We start from the raw sequence: 17,159 nt of genomic DNA, 5'->3' as shown, positions 1-17,159 counted from the left end.
ATAATTAGTACATATATGTAAACTAACAAAAAAGTGCAGTATACTATTTATATGTATTTACATGCAATGTAATGTGTATGTGCAGTCAAACTATAATAATTTCAACTAATAAAACTGAAAAAGAAAAAAACAATTAATTTTGTATAGTCTAGCTAATCTAATACTATAAAGAACTAAACTAAATAATCCAGAACTCCCTGTACATCTGGGCTATCTCTAACTTCTCTACTTTTTTAATATATTACATACCCCCTGGTAAAGAAGTTTCTGTACCTTCACCAGCTGATAGTGTATGTTGTTCTGAAAAGAGAGAAAAGAAGTCCATTCATTTGCTCTTCATTCATTTATTGAACATCTACTGCTTGATCTCCAAAGGTGCCAGGCATTGTTTCAGGGCTGCAGGAGTAGATAAAGCAGCAGCTTATATGGAAGCAGACCTTTAACAAATAAAGAAAAAAATAATAACAAATGTTAACATATTTCTATATTACAAGTGTTAGGAATAAATGGGTAAGACGCAATGAGAGAGAATAGGGAGTGTTATGGGTTGAATTGCGTCCTCCTCAAATTCATATGCTGAAGTGCTAGCCCCCAGAATATGTGACTGGATTTGGAGATAGGACGTATAAGCAGGGGATTAAGTTAAAATGGGATCCTTAGGGTGGGTCTTAATCCGATTTGACTGGTGTCCTTATAAGGGGAAGAGATGAGGACACAGACACAGAAAGGAAAGACCCTGTGAAGACACAGGGAGAAGGCGGACGTCTACACGCCAAGGAGAGGGCGCTCAGAAGAAACCAACCCTGCCAGCGCCCTGGTCTCAGGCTTCCAGCCTCCAGAACTGTGACAATACATTCCTGCTGTTTAAGCCACCTCATTTGTGGTGCTTTTTTATGCCAGCACAAACAGACTAAAACAGGGCCAGGGAGGTGGGTGGAGGTGAGGGCGGGACTAGATTCAGCTGTCTCCGAAGGAAAACTTGGTGGGAATTAGGGGGGGCTTGGTCAAAGGGGAAAGCAGCACAGACAGTATTACCATGTACATACCATGGAGTCAGAAACCTGAAAACCTCTGTCCCCTCTGAGTGGTAGCTGATTCTCTACCTCGGCCACCAGCAGAGAGGCTGCTATGTGGATGTGGCTTTCGTTCATAGTTTCACGTTATACATACTCTTCGTGGTCAGATTTTTAAGATTTCTCACATCATTTACTACTAATACTGATAATGCCTAATATTTATTGAGTGGTTATTCAACACTTCTGTGGTATCAACATGTTCAGTGCTCAAAACAATTCTGTAAGATATTCTTTCATTAATCTTATTTTATAGGTGTGTTACAGACGTGAGGCACAGTGAGGTCAATGCATTTCTCAGGTGTGCAGAGCGAATATAAGAGAAGGAAGATGAATTTGATGAGTCATTCTTGCTTTAGAACCCATGTTTACACACAGTTGTAACAGTGCTGGAATATTGTATGAATAAGCTCTTTAACCATTATCTATTTTTTTTTTTTGGTTTTTATCTTACCTGAATATTCATCCTGCCCTGAAATTAAATTATTACAAACATACGAATTATACTTCAGACCCAGATAACATTTTTTAGTTACGAATAAGCTCTGGACTCCAGACTCTTTAAGTGAATAATAAATGTTACCATGTTTTAAACTACGATCATCAGGGGTTTTGTAACTTGCAACCAATATTTCTCTAACAGATTCCTCATATAAGAAAAACAAAAGAAAAATCCTCTGAGACAACATATAAGAAAAATAGAAGAAAATATTACCCAGACTTACACCAAACACCCAAACTGCTAATATTTGGTGTTTATCTATTAGATTATTTTTCTACATATAAATTTTCTTTATAAAAATTGGATCATTTTGTAACCTACATGTTATCTGAACATTATGTTACTGATATTTTGCTATTATGTCTATTTTATGTGCACGAAAAATTTATGAAATAAATGGCATTAATGATTCTTATAATGCAGGGGTCAGAAAACTTTTTTCTGTAAAGGGTCAGAAAGTAAATATTTTAGGCTTCATGGGCCCCAGTGTATCTGTTGAAATTGCTCAACTCTTCTACTAAACGTGTAACTTTAGATAACATATAAACAAATGGGGATAACTGTGTTCTAATAAAACTTTATTTATAAAAACAAATGGTGGGCCAAATTTGACCAATTAGCCAGTTTGTGAATTATTATTTTGAAGCATTGTTTTGATTAGCTATCTAGAATCCCACAAGTGTACATAGCATGATTTATTAAGCCCTGCTTCCATGTAGGGAATATATTTCCTACATGTTTCCTATGATCTATAAAACCAGAAAAGCAGATATGTTATAAATACCAATTGAATGAATAAACAAATGCTGATAGATTTTAGGATCAGGATTAAAATTTTGATGTGTAAGAAAGACACTAATTTGAGAGAAAAAGGAAATATACGGTACAAAACAAAGAAGAGGAATTTGGACAACTTTTTATTGAATGGGATAGACTTGAGAAAGCAGATGAATTAGGAAAAACAAAAGAATGCTGAAATTATCAATGGCCAGATGGCAGAATCCAAAAACCAGTCTCCTTGGAAGAGAAGATTTATAGTGTTGCAGTAGAACAAAACCTAGATTAGAATTTAGTGATTCAGTGCTTAAATCAAGAGAACTTCAGGTCACATTAATTTGAGGTTTGATTTGAAAAAAAGCCCCTTCACTGGAGGGAAGATGTCTGTTTCTTTGCAAAGTAAGAGTGGTAAGTGGATAATATCCAAGTTTCCATCTAAGTCTACATTGTAAACTCTGTGTTAATTTTTGTAGCAATCTCTGGTCTTAGGTGTTCTTTATCCTGGAAGCAGCAGTCTGGTTTTCAATAGGTTAAGTTAAACATGGGCATTTCTTCAGAGGGAGTATTAAATCATAGGACAAATAAAAGGGGCCCTGGATCTATAACATTCCACATAATAAAGCAAAGGCACAGATCAGTAAAGCATGCCTGTTTGCGAGCATTAATCAGTGCATATTATTAAAAATTTCCCCCAAATTCACAAATTCTATCAAATAAAGCCGTGAAGAAACAAAAACATTCTTGACCATATGGCAAAACCTAATCAAATACCCCTTTGGAAACATGGTCCATCTGCCCCTTAAAGAATATTACAGCAGTTGTCTTCCAGGTTGCCTGTTCTCCTCCTCAGTAGTTGAAAGAGGAGATCAGATGATACTTCATTTGAACAAAATCTTTATTGAATCATCAAGTGCAGGCTCTGTGACTTGTGAACCAGGAAGCAGCTCCTCCCTGCTCACCAGTGAATGCAGGAGAAAGGGCTTGGAACATTGGTGATAAATGAGAACCATTCAACTGCTCAGCAGTTTGAAGCTGCTGTTTGGTGAGATCTACACAATAATTTAACAGATGCCAGGAAGCACTTAGAAATGTAATTAAAAAAAAAAACCTATTTATCATTGGCAAAGCTTAGGGTCAAAGCATTCACCTGTGACTCGGCTGATCTTTGTGGCTACTGGTTTTCAGCTGTGTCCTTATCAGGAAGAACATAGAGATTCATTATTTTAGGGCTATTTAAGGCAGAGACCTTGAACATTTTTGCAATGAAAGATTACTTTTCATTTTCCTAGAACTTTGGTATCATAGGCAGTTTGGGGGCAAATATCTGAATATTAGGCTTGACTTCTGAGTAAAGTAGAGAAGAGACACTGCTAATGTTGGCCATTCAAAAAGCCAGAAACAGAAGAACTTGACAGAAAGGTGGGAATGGTAACCAACCTGAGTAAGGGAAGTGTAGTACATGTTTTCATATTTAAGGTGACCTGCGTTTTTATTCTAGTATTTACAGTACTCAGTAATTATACCACTACTGTTACTATTGAAATTACTACTGCTACCACCATCACTACTTATCAATTATGGACAATTTACAGTGTGCTATTCTTTAGTAAGTTTATCCCCAGAATACATTTCCAATCCCTGCCATGTGCAGAACACTGTATTAAGTCCTCAACACATCATAATACGGTTTTGCTTTTTTAGTCCTGAGCATTTTCAGTAAGTAAGCTGCTTTATATGTCAACGTTTCAGGTCTGGAAGTTATAACCACGGGTGGTTATTCAATATTTCCATTTAACAAGTACGTATTTTCATAGATGATAGAGGATAGAATGTACAGTGAAACATCTGCATGTGCTAATAATGCAGGGCAAAGAAGGTACCAAGTGATTAGGACAACCTGGAAGAGGCTTGCAAGGTTACATGAGAAGAACAATAGTATCATCTTCCTTCCACTGCATCTTGAGCAGAACCACAAGAATAATCCGTAGCAAGGCACCATTTTATTAATTCAATGTGTGTTGAGCACCTGTTGTGCTAATGATAATATTATGGGCTTTTAAAGTTATTTTTTAATTCTGATACAATGATAGAAAATGTATCACACGCTTTTGTAAGAAGTGATACAGAGAGATCCTGGATATCCTTTACCCACTTTCTCTGATGGTGACATCTTGCAAAACTATAGTCCAATATCACAACCAGGATGCTGGCACTAAGACAGTCAAGCTATAGAACATTTCTGCCACCACAATGATCACTCATATTGTCTTTTGGGGACTACAATCTTTTTCTTTTATTTTATATCACCAAATACTCCTTAACTCACGATGACCACTAATCTGTTCTAAATATCTATGATTTTGTTATTCCAAGAGTGCTATGCAAATGGATTATATACTGATGTTTTTGCTATTGATTTTCTAAGCATAATTCTCCAGAGATTCATCCAGGCTATTTTGTGTAATGGGCCATTCCTTTTGATTGCTGAGTAGCAATGTCATGGTATGGATGCCCCATCATTCACCCATTCATCCATTGGTTGTTTCCAGTTTTGAGCTATTAGAAATAAAACTGCCATAAACATTCACACACAGGTTTTTGCAGGAATATAAGTTTCCATTTCTCTGGAATAAATGCCCAGGAGGGCAATTGCCGGGTAGTGTGGTAATTGCAGATTTAGATTTTTAAGATGCCAAATTGTGCTCAGAATGGCTGCGTCATTTTACATTCCCATCCACAATGTATAAGTGGTCCACTTTTCCTACATATTCTCCAGCATTTGGTATTGTCACTATTTAAAAAATTTTTTTAAATTTATTCATTCTGATATGCGTGTACTGATTTCTTACTGGAATTTTAATTTGCATTTTCTTAATGGTGAGTGATGATTAATATCTTTTCATAAACTTATTTGCCATCTGTATATCCTCTTCAGTGTAATGTTTCTTCATGCCTTTCCTCATTTGCTAATTGCATTGATTGTTTGATTTTTTACTGTTGAGTTTTGAGAGTTCTTATATATTCTAGATACTAGGTTTTTGTTCTATATGCAATAATTTCTCCAAATCTGTACCTTGTCTTTTCATCCACTTAACAGGCTCTTTCACAGTACAAAAGTTTTAATTTTGAAAAAAATCCAATTCATCAATTCTTCCTTTTATGGTTGTTTCTGGTATTAAGTCTAAGAATTCTTGTCTAGATTCAGATCCTAAAGATTTTTCTAACAGTTTTATAAAGTTACATTTTATATATGTCTGTCACTAATTTTGAGTTAATTCTGTATATAATGTGAGATTTTATTTGAGGTTTGTTTTTTGCCTAAAAATATTCTAACATCATTCTTTTTAAAGGCCATGTTTCCTCTGTACAATTTATTTTGCACCTTTGGCAAATGTCTTTGGAATATATCTTTGCTGATCTGCATCTGGGTTCCCTCTTTTCTTCCACTGACCTGTGTGTCTAAACTTTTGCCAGTACCACACAGCCTTGGTTACTGCAACTTTATAAGTTTTGAAATGGGGTAGAGCAATTCCTCCTATGTTATTCTTTTTTATTTTTCCCAACTTGTTTAGCTATTTCATTCCAGTCCCTTGCTTTTAATATAAATTGTAAAATATTTTGCCTATGTCTACAAAAATCTTGCTGTGATTTTTATTAGAATTGCATTAGACCTGTATATCGCATTGGAGGAGATTAACACCTTTACTGTGTGGATCTCCTCATCCGTAACGCTGTACAAGTTGCTCCATTTCTTACAGATCTTCTTTGGGTTTTTAACAGTGTTTTGTAGTTTTTATCATACAAGACTTGCAAATTATTTGTTATATTTACACCTAAATTTTTAATTTTTGAAATGATTGTAAATTGTATTACATTTTACATTTTCCCATGTGTTAATTGCTATATAGAGGGAAATATAATTGATTTTTGTATGTTTATCTTATATTCTGTGATCTTGCTAAACATGCTTATGAGTTCTATGAGTTTGTTTTTGTTTCTGTTTTTTGTTTTGATAGATTCTGTAAGAATTTTCATGGAGATGATGATGTTCCCTGCAAATAGAGACAGTTGTATATGTTTCATTCTGACTCTGTGTGCTTGGTAACTTCCTCTTCCAGCCTTATTGCATTTGCTAGAGCTTCCAGTACTGTGTTAAATACAAGGGTTGAGAGCAGACTCCTTGCTGGGCTTCTGATCTTAGACGGAAGCATTCAGCCTTTTACCACTGAGTATCATGTTAGCTACCAGGTTTTGTAGAGTAGACGGCTTCCTGCTCAGTGGTAGTGAAGGTCCTAGCTCTCCACTTGGCTTCCCTGATACCAGTCCACAAGGAGAAGGGCATGACGTCACTTCTGAATAAGTGAAAGTCCAGGCAGGCTTCCCACGTGGTCTCCACAAACATCATGGGGTCACTGTTGTTACTGCCAGTGAGGAGGGTGAATATCCCAGCTGTCCACTCTCTGCCACCACCCTGGCTTGGGAATTGAGATGCCCCATTACAACCTGACAACATTGGAAATCTAGGTTCTCCACTCAGCTTTTGCTAAAAGAGTGGAGCGGGACCACAGTTTGTGTGTGTGTGTGTGTGAGAGAGAGTTTGGGCTGGAGTAGAGCAGTTATTTTCCAAAAAATGTCTGTCTTGCTGTGCTTCGCCTTTCCACTGTCTTTGATTAAAGAAAGTGGGTTTTTCTTAGACCCATTTTTTGATCTGTGCTTAGTGTTTCTGGGTTACTGTTTTCTTCAGCCCCCAATCTGAGCTATATGAAGCACAAAGAAAATCCCAGGAAACACCACAGTATCAGTCCTTCAGTCCCAATATATCCCTATTGGTTTCTCTTCTTCTCTCCACCTTTCAGGGTCTCTCTCTTTCTCTCTCTTTCCCTCTCTATCTCTCTGCATATATAGATATAGATATAGATATAGCCAAGAGCTTTTCTGTCTGTGCTTAGAAGGTGAAATAGAGCAAAGAGTGTCTTTTCTATCTTCCTGAAAGTGTAAGTCCTCCATAAATTATGATTTTTATTTCTTACATTTATTCAACAAATATTTATTGAGATACCTACTAAGTGCCAATGATACAAAGTGACTAAGACAGTTATAATTTCTACCCTCCAGATGACTACAGTCTAGTAAAGAAGACAGATGTTAAATAATACTTCACAAAATTATTAGTTAATTACAATTCAACTAAACTGTACCAGACAAACTAGCAAATGAGCAAATATCAGGAACCTAACCTAAATACAGAAAACTTAGTTCTATACAATATTTTATACATCATACATGTGTTAACTATATATAACATTATGATATATAAAAAAGAGTATAGTTTTTTCATACAATATGAAATATAGTGCTTCATCTTTTGAAATAAATCAGCATAAGGAAAATAAAATGGTCTTATATTTAGTGCCTAATAATCTTGATCATGCAGTGATAGTTGAGAAAAATGCTCAGGAATGTTGAATCACAAATCTGGAAAAGTTGAGGATATTTCTCAGTGGTACATTCTTATGCTTTCAAGGTTACTGTAATGAATGACAACTCTCTTCTCACCCAGATGCTCTTGTACCAACACAAATAAGACAGAATTCCAGGCTGAGTGAACTTTGATTAGACTCCAGTATGGTGATTCTTACGGTATCTGTGCCTGTGAAACTCTTCAGTGACACAGGACTACTTCATTATGGAAAGTTCAGCTACTTTGTCTTTGGATTGGACTGACTTCATTGTCTACCACCCTCTAAAGAACATGCTGACATTTTTAATTTGATGGACTGCTGAGAAACCACAGCAGGATATAGAGCAACCCATCAAAAGTGAATTGAGGATTTCATTGATGTGGAGAGCTAATTATGTGACTATGGGGAGTGGGACACTGATTGAAATCCATATGACTTTTTAGAGCTCAGGAGGCTGGCTCCTGAGAGGAATAGTAAATGAGGGCGACTTGCTCTCTGCCCTCAGAGTTGCTGCCCAGTCCTCCTCTGTAAGAAGTCAACTCCAGGGACCCTGCTCCCTCCCCCAAAATGAAGAGTTCAGAGAATGGCAGGAACGTTCTTCCCAGATCTTGAAGTAGTTTTTGTTTTGCCTTAAGAAGATGCCCAGAGCCTGCCTTCAGATCCTTTACTAAATGTATTAACTCTGTCTCTACACTTTCTCTAAGCTTATCTTGAGCTCGGATAGCTTTGAAATAACACCAACCACTTGTATACGTATATATGTGTGTATGTGTGTATGTGTGTATGTGAATGGACATGGATATGTAATAGATAAGTATGTGTGTGTTTGTTTACATTTTGTACATACAGTTTGTTTAAATTCCCTAAGAACAAATCAGTCCCATGAGGTTATGGTAAAGGTTACTAAACATAGAAGACCTGGGCTTGAATTCCATTTCTGTGACTTTGAGCAGCTGATACATTGTATTGTAAAGATTTCATAAGTACCTATTACTAAGACAGCACCTACTACTGTGCTTTTCAAAGAGGTACTCAGTAAATGTTGGTATCTACCATTTTCTTACCTCATATCCATCATTTGTTTAACCTACCTCATCTTTACTGAGCCTGAGAAGTTCCACGTATGTGCACAATCTGCTTCCATTTACCTAATAAGGCTCTCTTTGGCCTTCATACCATGTCCAAATATTTGGTTTCAATTCATACTTCCTGGAGTAGGAAATCCCTGGCTCTCCACTCTCAAATATATGCTTTTAGGATGACTGATCCTTACCTCAGTTCTCACGGCTCACATTCCTGACTGAACCAGCCCTATTGTGTCTCCAAATCAAATTCTGCCACTTTTTCAGAGTTTATCAAGGTAGTTTCAGGAAAGGGAAGAAACATTTTGCTTGGGCATTAATTTAAGTGACATATAAGACATTGAGTTATATATTGTATGGGCATTACCTCATTTAATTCTCACAACCCTCTTATCTTGGTATTACTATGCCCACTTTTTTACAAGTAAATAGATGCTCAAAGAAATCATTCATATGAAGTCACATATCTAGAAAATAACTGAATCAGAACTCAAATTTTGGTTTACTTGACTTCAAAGGGCTTTGAGCTCTTAACCCGCCTATCATAGTGTTTCTTAAAATCAAATGATGACTTAGTACCTCTTAAAGGAGAAAACTGGTAGACTCACATTGGTGATTTAAATGATGATTTTGATAATGTTACTTCTTAAACAGAAAACTCATTTTTATAACTTTTGTGCAACCCACAAACAAAAAGATATTCCCAATGGATGTGAAAGAGCCTTCTGAAACTCACCATGTGAAAATTGGTCTCCTAATATTTAGTTCTATTCCCAAACCTACTTGTTCTAGATTCTTTTTTATTTCACTTAACGACAACTGCATTCATCTCATATTACAAGTAAAAAATTTTGATGCCATCTAACTCGTCTTTTTCTTGTTCTGCACATCCAGCCCATCAGCACATCCTGTTAGTTTTATTACTTTCAAAATATTTTCAGAAAGTAAGCTTTTCCAACAACCCCCACTTCTCCCATCCTGGTTCAGGTCACTGTATCTCCCACCTGAAGTAGGCTCCCTACGGGGCTCTTCGCGGTTGTCCTTGATGTCTTTAAGTTCATTCTCAACACAGCAGTCCAAGGAATACTTGCTAAACCAAATTAGATCACAACACTTCTCTGCTCCAGTGTGTCCAACGGTTTCCACTGGACTCTGGATAAAAGCCAGAATCCTTCCTGTGACTTACAAGACCCTATACAGTGTTTTTACCTCAAATGTTATTTCATTTTATTCTGCCTTTTGTTTATTTATTTATTTATTTATTTATTTATTTATTTATGTATTTATTTATTATTGAGATACAGTCAGTTGACAATGTTGTGGTTAATTTCTGATGTACAGCATACTGATTCAGGAATATATATATATATATATATATATATATATATATATATATATATATTCAGGAATATATATATTCCTCTTTATACTCTTTTCCATTATAGGTTATTACAAGATATTGAATAGAGTTCTCTGTGCTGTACAGTACAACCTTGTTGTTAATCTATTTTCACTGAACAAGAACAAATCATCCTAAAATGTATATGGGATCACAAAAGACCCAGAATTGCCAAAGCAATACTGAAGAAAAAGAACAAACCTGGAGGAATAACCCTCCCAGACCTCAGACAATACTACAAAGCTACAGTAATCAAAACATCATGGTATTGATACAAAAACAGACATATGGATCAATGGAACAGAATAGAGAGCCCAGAAATAAACCCACACATCTATGGTCAAGTCATCTTCAACAAAGGAGGCAAGAATATACAATGGAGAAAAGACAGTCTCTTTGACAAATGGTGTTGGGAAAGCTAGACAACCATATGTAAATCAATGAAATTAGAACATTCCTTCATGCAATACACAAAAATAAAATAAAAATGGCTTAAACATAAGACACCAAAACTCTCCTCAAAGAAAACATAACAAAATGTTCTCTGATACAAATCAGCAATGTTCTCCTACAGCAGTCCCGTATTGAGATCTCTTGGGCCACGTGGACCTGATCATTCTCAACAAATACACAGGCACGCTCTTGCCTTAGGGCATTAGTATCTTCTAGTCCCCTTTGCCAGAAGTGCCCTTTCCTGGTTAGCTACATGGAAGTCCCTCGGTTCTTTGATGGAATTTTACCAACTCAGGAAGACCTTCCTTGACATTATTTAAAATTGTAGGTATCCTCAACTCTCCTCTTTCCCTTTCCCTTTTCCTCCTTATCTCTAATCTATCTCACACACTGTATATTTTACATATTCATATTGGTGACTGTCTCCTCTTTCATTAAAGTAAAAAACCACAAGGAGAAGGATTTTTATCAGTTCACTGCTATATTTCTAATAACTAAGTGATTGATTTGTGCATAGACAATAAATAATTGCTGAATCAAAGAATAAATTTAAAATTAATAAACTGCAAAATCAATAAAAGTTAAAAATGACATTATTTAATTTTATATTATGTTATAGATTTAGTGTCTAATTTATAGTTTATTTAAACTGTACATATAAAGTTAAATGTTATAGATTAGTTTTATGATACTTATGTTGATTTGTTGAAACTAATTTGCTGATACTACATTCAATAATAGAAACATATTAGCATATTTTTGTGTTTCATGTGTTTTCTAATTGATTCTTTTGAATTTGTGTGCAGAGTCATAGTTTGAGTCACCATGATAATCACTTGTTTTAATTTCCTTATTAACAATGAAATTGTTTTTTATTTTGACGGGTCAGTCTAATAGTACATTTCAAGCTACAATATGAAAAAATAAAACATTCTTTGCATATTTGTTACCATGCTTATTGCCAGTGAAGTTTGGATAATTGGTATATAAAAGATGAAAAATGTCCCCCAAGCATCATTTTTACCATTAATGAATATGGCGCAGAGAGCATGAGTTATTTGTTGACTCCCACGCTCTGTGATGTGCAAAGATTCACTTTCACCCATGACTCTTTTCTTCTGGACTCTCATGAAACCTATCTTACCACTCCAAGAGAAGTGTTCTGTCCTTTATTTCTTGTGAAGGTGATTGCAGACATAAATGCAAAGATGGGCCATAAAAATGCATGTCAATCCTCAGTTACAGTGATGTTATACAGGTGACTCAGAATATGCTTATACTATTTTTTAAGATTCTTATACAAAGGAAAATACAAAATTTATAAATTCTTATGGAATATGTCTGAAGACCCCCAGGATCCACAAATCTTAGTTTAAGAATCATTCCTTATAAACAACATGGTCCTACTGTACAGCAGAGGGAACTATATTCAGTATCTTGTAATAACCTATAATGAAAAAGAATATATATTATAGCAATCACTATGCTGTACACCAGAAGCTAATACAATATTGTAAATCAACTATATTTCAATAAAAAATTAAAGAATAAAAAAGAAACATCCCTTATACCACAAAGATTTTGCAAGACAAAGTATGATAAATGACACATGGAAATATGACAGTAGATTCAATTGGAAGAGAGATATTCAATTCACGAAAAAAAAAGGCAGGCTTTTTAAAGAAGTGACACTTGGGCTAAGGCCAATTTAGCAAGGTGGAAACTGCAGAGGAAGTTAATTCAGGTAAAGAAAATTGCATGGGCAAAGGATTAGAAGCCAGAAAGTCCTAAATTTCTCAATTAACTAAAAACCTTTGACTTGAGGGAAAGGAAAGTACAAGAATGAGGTTAATGTAGATTAGCATAAAAGGATAATCCGGACATTAGCTACGTTAGGAAATATTGATAGCTAATAGACCTCCAGTGACCTCGACACCTGCCAAGCACTGTTCTGAGTGCTTTACACACAGTAATCTGTCTAACCCGTACAATAACCACTTGAAGCGTGTATGTTCTCCTATTCTCTTCTTTCCTGAATCTGAGAGAGCCTCAGTAACTTTCTCAAGGCCACACCACTGGACAGATCCCATAGTTTGATTCCAGAGTCCACGTTTAACCACTGTGTTCTAGATCTCTACGTAAACAGCTCAGGACGTCAAGCATTAGGATCCCATAGAGCACAATACATTATTGAGTGTTGATATAGCAGAAAGAGCACAGAATACTTTCAGGAGTAGGCAGCGATGTTTTGAGACAAAAATCTCCCACACGTTAATAAAATACCTCACACCTTCAGTTTTCTCATTAGGCCAGAGGGTGAGGAAGAGTTACCAAAGACCTTTTGCCTTCTAACAAAACACATAATCAGAAGGCTCGCTTCTCATTTCCTTCTTTCTGTTGTAGCGTCCGTTTGCCTCCTGCCGTTTCCCACGTCACCTCATCAGAGCCTTTCCTTTCATTTCAAGCCCTGTAACTGATCTGACTGCTCATTTGTCTTTTTTTCTCAAGAACTAAATATTTTAGTAGTTTATGCCCCATGAATCTGATGTAAGAAATTGTTGGCCTTCAGTAATCTCATGAATGCTAAAACTGATCCACGAAAACCGGAAAAATCATGTTAAGATCTTTCTTTCCAGGGTTCTCCACCCTCAGGACCATAAGAAACACTTCGATAAAAATGTTTTGAATTTCCAGGAAACAAAAGTCAAGCATATTAGGCAAAGCGGTTTTATTTTTCTCCTTAGTAAATCACTTACACTTTCTTATAGCTTCTTTCATCTGTCAACTAGAATGATAAATGGAATTCCCTTGAAGCATAAATTAAAATTCATTTTAATTTTGATAAATATAGAGTGGATATTTTTTGTTCTCCTCCACACATTCTTTTTACTAAAATGTGCAGTCTGGGACCTGATCATAGCACTATTTGTAGGTGACACACCAAATACAGAGACATTTTATATAACTTTATAATAGGTATCTGAATCGTAGAGCATAGATGTTTAAAAATATCAAGGCCCTTAATATTTAGCTTAAATTTTGCTAAATCAATTTAGACCACAACATGAAAATATATTTCCTTCTGATTAAAAAAAAATTTTTTTTCTTACTTGAAGAGACAAAATGGAATATATGTTATTTTTCTTTTTGTGTTTAAGTGAAGGCAGAGAAAATAATACGAGAAGTAGTAAGTAAGTAATAAGATAGAGTAAGATGGTATAATTTATATGTTTATAATGATAACTATGGATTATCTAGAAAATTGTAAACTTTGTTAAGTATTCTGTTTTACAAAAGCACACTTTGTTGATTATTATCGAGATCATTAAATATTTTCAATTGTCAACAGAAATAATAAATGTCATTCACCTGCATCTGCAGTAAAAACAATCCCGGATCAGTGTTATGCTATGTGGTATGTGCAGCAGGACTGAGAAGAGGAGTATTAGATGGATCTTCAGACAGAAGAATAACTCCACTCTTCGTGGGGATCAGTATGATAAAATGTCACCATTCCAACCTAAAAAGCAGTTGTATTAATGTATCCAATACTTCATTTAAAATATGTCCAGCCACTATTGAGTGCTGGAGATAGCATTCTTTGGCACTGCAATGAATGAAAAAGACAGTACAAACAGGTATTCACTGACCTCATGGAACATTTATTTGGGGGAGACCTAGATACTAAATAAATAAACATGTGAGCATATAAATAATGCTCAGATCCTCTGCATAGTATGGTAGAAAATGCTGGGAAACTGGAAATCTAAGTTGCAGCATAAGTGGAGGGAAGAGTACATGGAGACCTAAACAAGATTAAATGTTTACTCCACTAATTATCACCCAGATGAACCTGGGAAGACATTTACACTCCCTGGGCTTCTGTCTCTTCATATGTAATGTGAAGGTACTACAGTGGGGAATCTCTAAGGCCTCTTCCACTTTGTATGGTATTCAAATCCTTGCATTGAGAAACACAAAGGAACGTTTTCCAAAGGGAGTAGACTGCCTTCACACCCAAATGGCATCCCTCTGTCAACTAAAATGTCCAAGGTTACAAGCCATCTAAACTGAAGAAGTCCCACTCATGATAAAAGAAGTAACTTCGAGACTTCCCATCAGGATGACAGATTGAAATGCTCTCCATTCATTAGCTTTCCTCTCCACTCCAGACTTCATGAAAACAAAACAAAACAAAAAAGTGATTTTTTTTAAACCATCTGTAAATCCAAGGAGAATGGAGGCAACAGCATGCAGTTTTTCCAAGCTGCAGACTCTGTAACTCAGCAGACCAAGAAAGCTGAGCTCTAAATGAGGACCTAAGAAAGCTGCTAAGCACCTCGACCTACTAAAACATACACAGAAGAGTCATAAATTGTTTTGACCTAGTACCTTGCAGAAGGATGATGTCAGGGCTAAAAACTGGAATATTGACAAAAATTCCACTTAAGAATCCTTTACACACCTCCCCTTCCACATCTAATTCTCCACCTTGAGCAGTCGGAAGACAGATTTGCCGTATCCTGGTTAAAGATGTGACAGTTATTCACTGTAAAAGATATCTGTAAAAAGACCCTGGAATGGGAGCCCAAGCATAACTGATGACAAGCGTATTAAAATGAAAGCAAGCAATTAAGTGAGAATGTATACACTGAATGTAGAGACCCTTAGACTGCTTCTGTAAAATTACTTTTGATCCAGCACTCTCATTCTCAGGAATTGTTTCCATAGAAATAAATAATAATACCAAAGATATATTAAAAAGAATAATGCATCCATATTATGAAATATTAGACATCGATTTAAATGATTTATTAAATTTATATGCAATACAGCAAGAAATAACCCCTTATAAATTTTAAGTGGAAAAAGTAATTTTGAGAACAATATCTTTAGAATACTCATACTGGTTAAAAAAAGATTTTAATAAAGAGGGAGTGTAGCTCAGTGGTAGAGTGTGTGCTTAGCATTCATAAGGTCCTGGGTTTAATCCCCAGCACCTCCAATTAAAAAAAAAAAAAAAAGAAAACTTAAAAAAAAAGCTGGGGTAGAAAGAAAACAATTTATAGAATGTGTATCTGATTGTTGTGTAAAATACGCAAAATAACGTAAAGCAATATGCTGAAAATTGTTGATTTCAGTAATATCATTGGCCAAGTGCGGAGGAAAGCTTTTTCCGTGCATAATACCCAGCACAGTGTAATGATCTACAAGACAGATTTTCATGTGCTCATCATACCTTTTAAAAGCTTCTGCGTTAGCACCTATACACTATCATTGAACTTAGATGTTTCCTCGTCTATCGACCTGATATTCTACAGATTAGGTTGAACCATATGAAATTGTCCACATTTAACCATTTTGACCTACACAAGAGGTAATTTCATATGCTTTAGCCTATTATTGATCTATTTGATTCCTATTTATTTTACTCTGGGATAAAGGAAATTCCCTGAGGACTGCAATTTTTTTTTTTAGGTCTCTTATTCCTTGTGCTGAAATAGTGCATGACTGATAGTGGGCATCAGAAAAAGAGTTTATTAAATTTATGTAGGAGTGAATAATGTAGCATGTATCATTCTTCTCATTTAAATAGGAAATATACTATTTTCAAGTGTCAATTTTTAAAGATATCTAATAACATTTTTATTGCCTCTTTAAACAAATAGTTGTTTAAGAAGTGAAATTGATAGTTTAACTTCTAAGGATTATTGCTTTGTTTACATAGTTGTACCTCATTTCCAGTTTTACTGTGTTATCAAAGATATAGCCTGTAAAATTTTAACCTTTTATAACTTTTGGCCAAATATATGACTAAGCTTTATAAAATTTGGAAACACCTAAGAAAACATATAGTTCTCTTGTAGGAGATCCAGTTAACATGTATCTAGTATTTCAATTTTATTAACTGAATTATTTGAATTTTTATCCACCATGGGTTAATGATGTTAATTCATACTACAATTGAATCCATTTTCATCTACTTATATTTTTAAACAATGTGATGATATTCATTACATAAAGTTTATAACCATTAAGTATCTAACATAAATTTATCAATAAATAATGATTCCTTACTCCATTCAAAAAATACTCTTTTTTGGAAATTTAAAACTAATTTGTAATTATTAAACTATCTCCTTGTATTTGAAATGACGAAGGCTACACAAACAGGCCTTAAAAATTCTTATATACATTTTTAATCCAAAATCTATCTTTACTTTTTTTTCCCAGTGATCTTTAACTACAGTAAAAATTATAATGTATGAAAATCGAATGAAGTGGCACTGATTTATATGCAGTCAACAGGGCAACTAAACTGCATAACTATTCTTATAAAATTTAAATTTTAGTTTGGACACAAAACAAAACCAACAGAGCAATCCTTGATCTTTTTTTGGTATTTGTCTG

At 35.0% G+C, this 17,159-nt stretch overlaps 1 long non-coding RNA gene across 1 annotated transcript in view; it reads right to left on the bottom strand.

The window, feature by feature from the left end:
- Positions 1–310: 310 nt before the first annotated feature.
- LOC140700578 (uncharacterized) overlaps positions 311–17,159 on the bottom strand; it is a 55,768-nt gene continuing 38,919 nt past the window's right edge. Inside the window, exon 4 of the long non-coding RNA XR_012078986.1 lies at positions 311–437. This is a non-coding gene — a long non-coding RNA (uncharacterized lncRNA). The remainder of the gene's footprint in view (positions 438–17,159) is intronic.

Source organism: Vicugna pacos, chromosome 2 (assembly GCF_048564905.1).
Source record: "Vicugna pacos chromosome 2, VicPac4, whole genome shotgun sequence".
Taxonomy (NCBI): domain Eukaryota; kingdom Metazoa; phylum Chordata; class Mammalia; order Artiodactyla; family Camelidae; genus Vicugna; species Vicugna pacos.
Note: the sequence above shows the minus strand (reverse complement) of the source record. Positions and strands in the feature narration are given on the sequence as shown.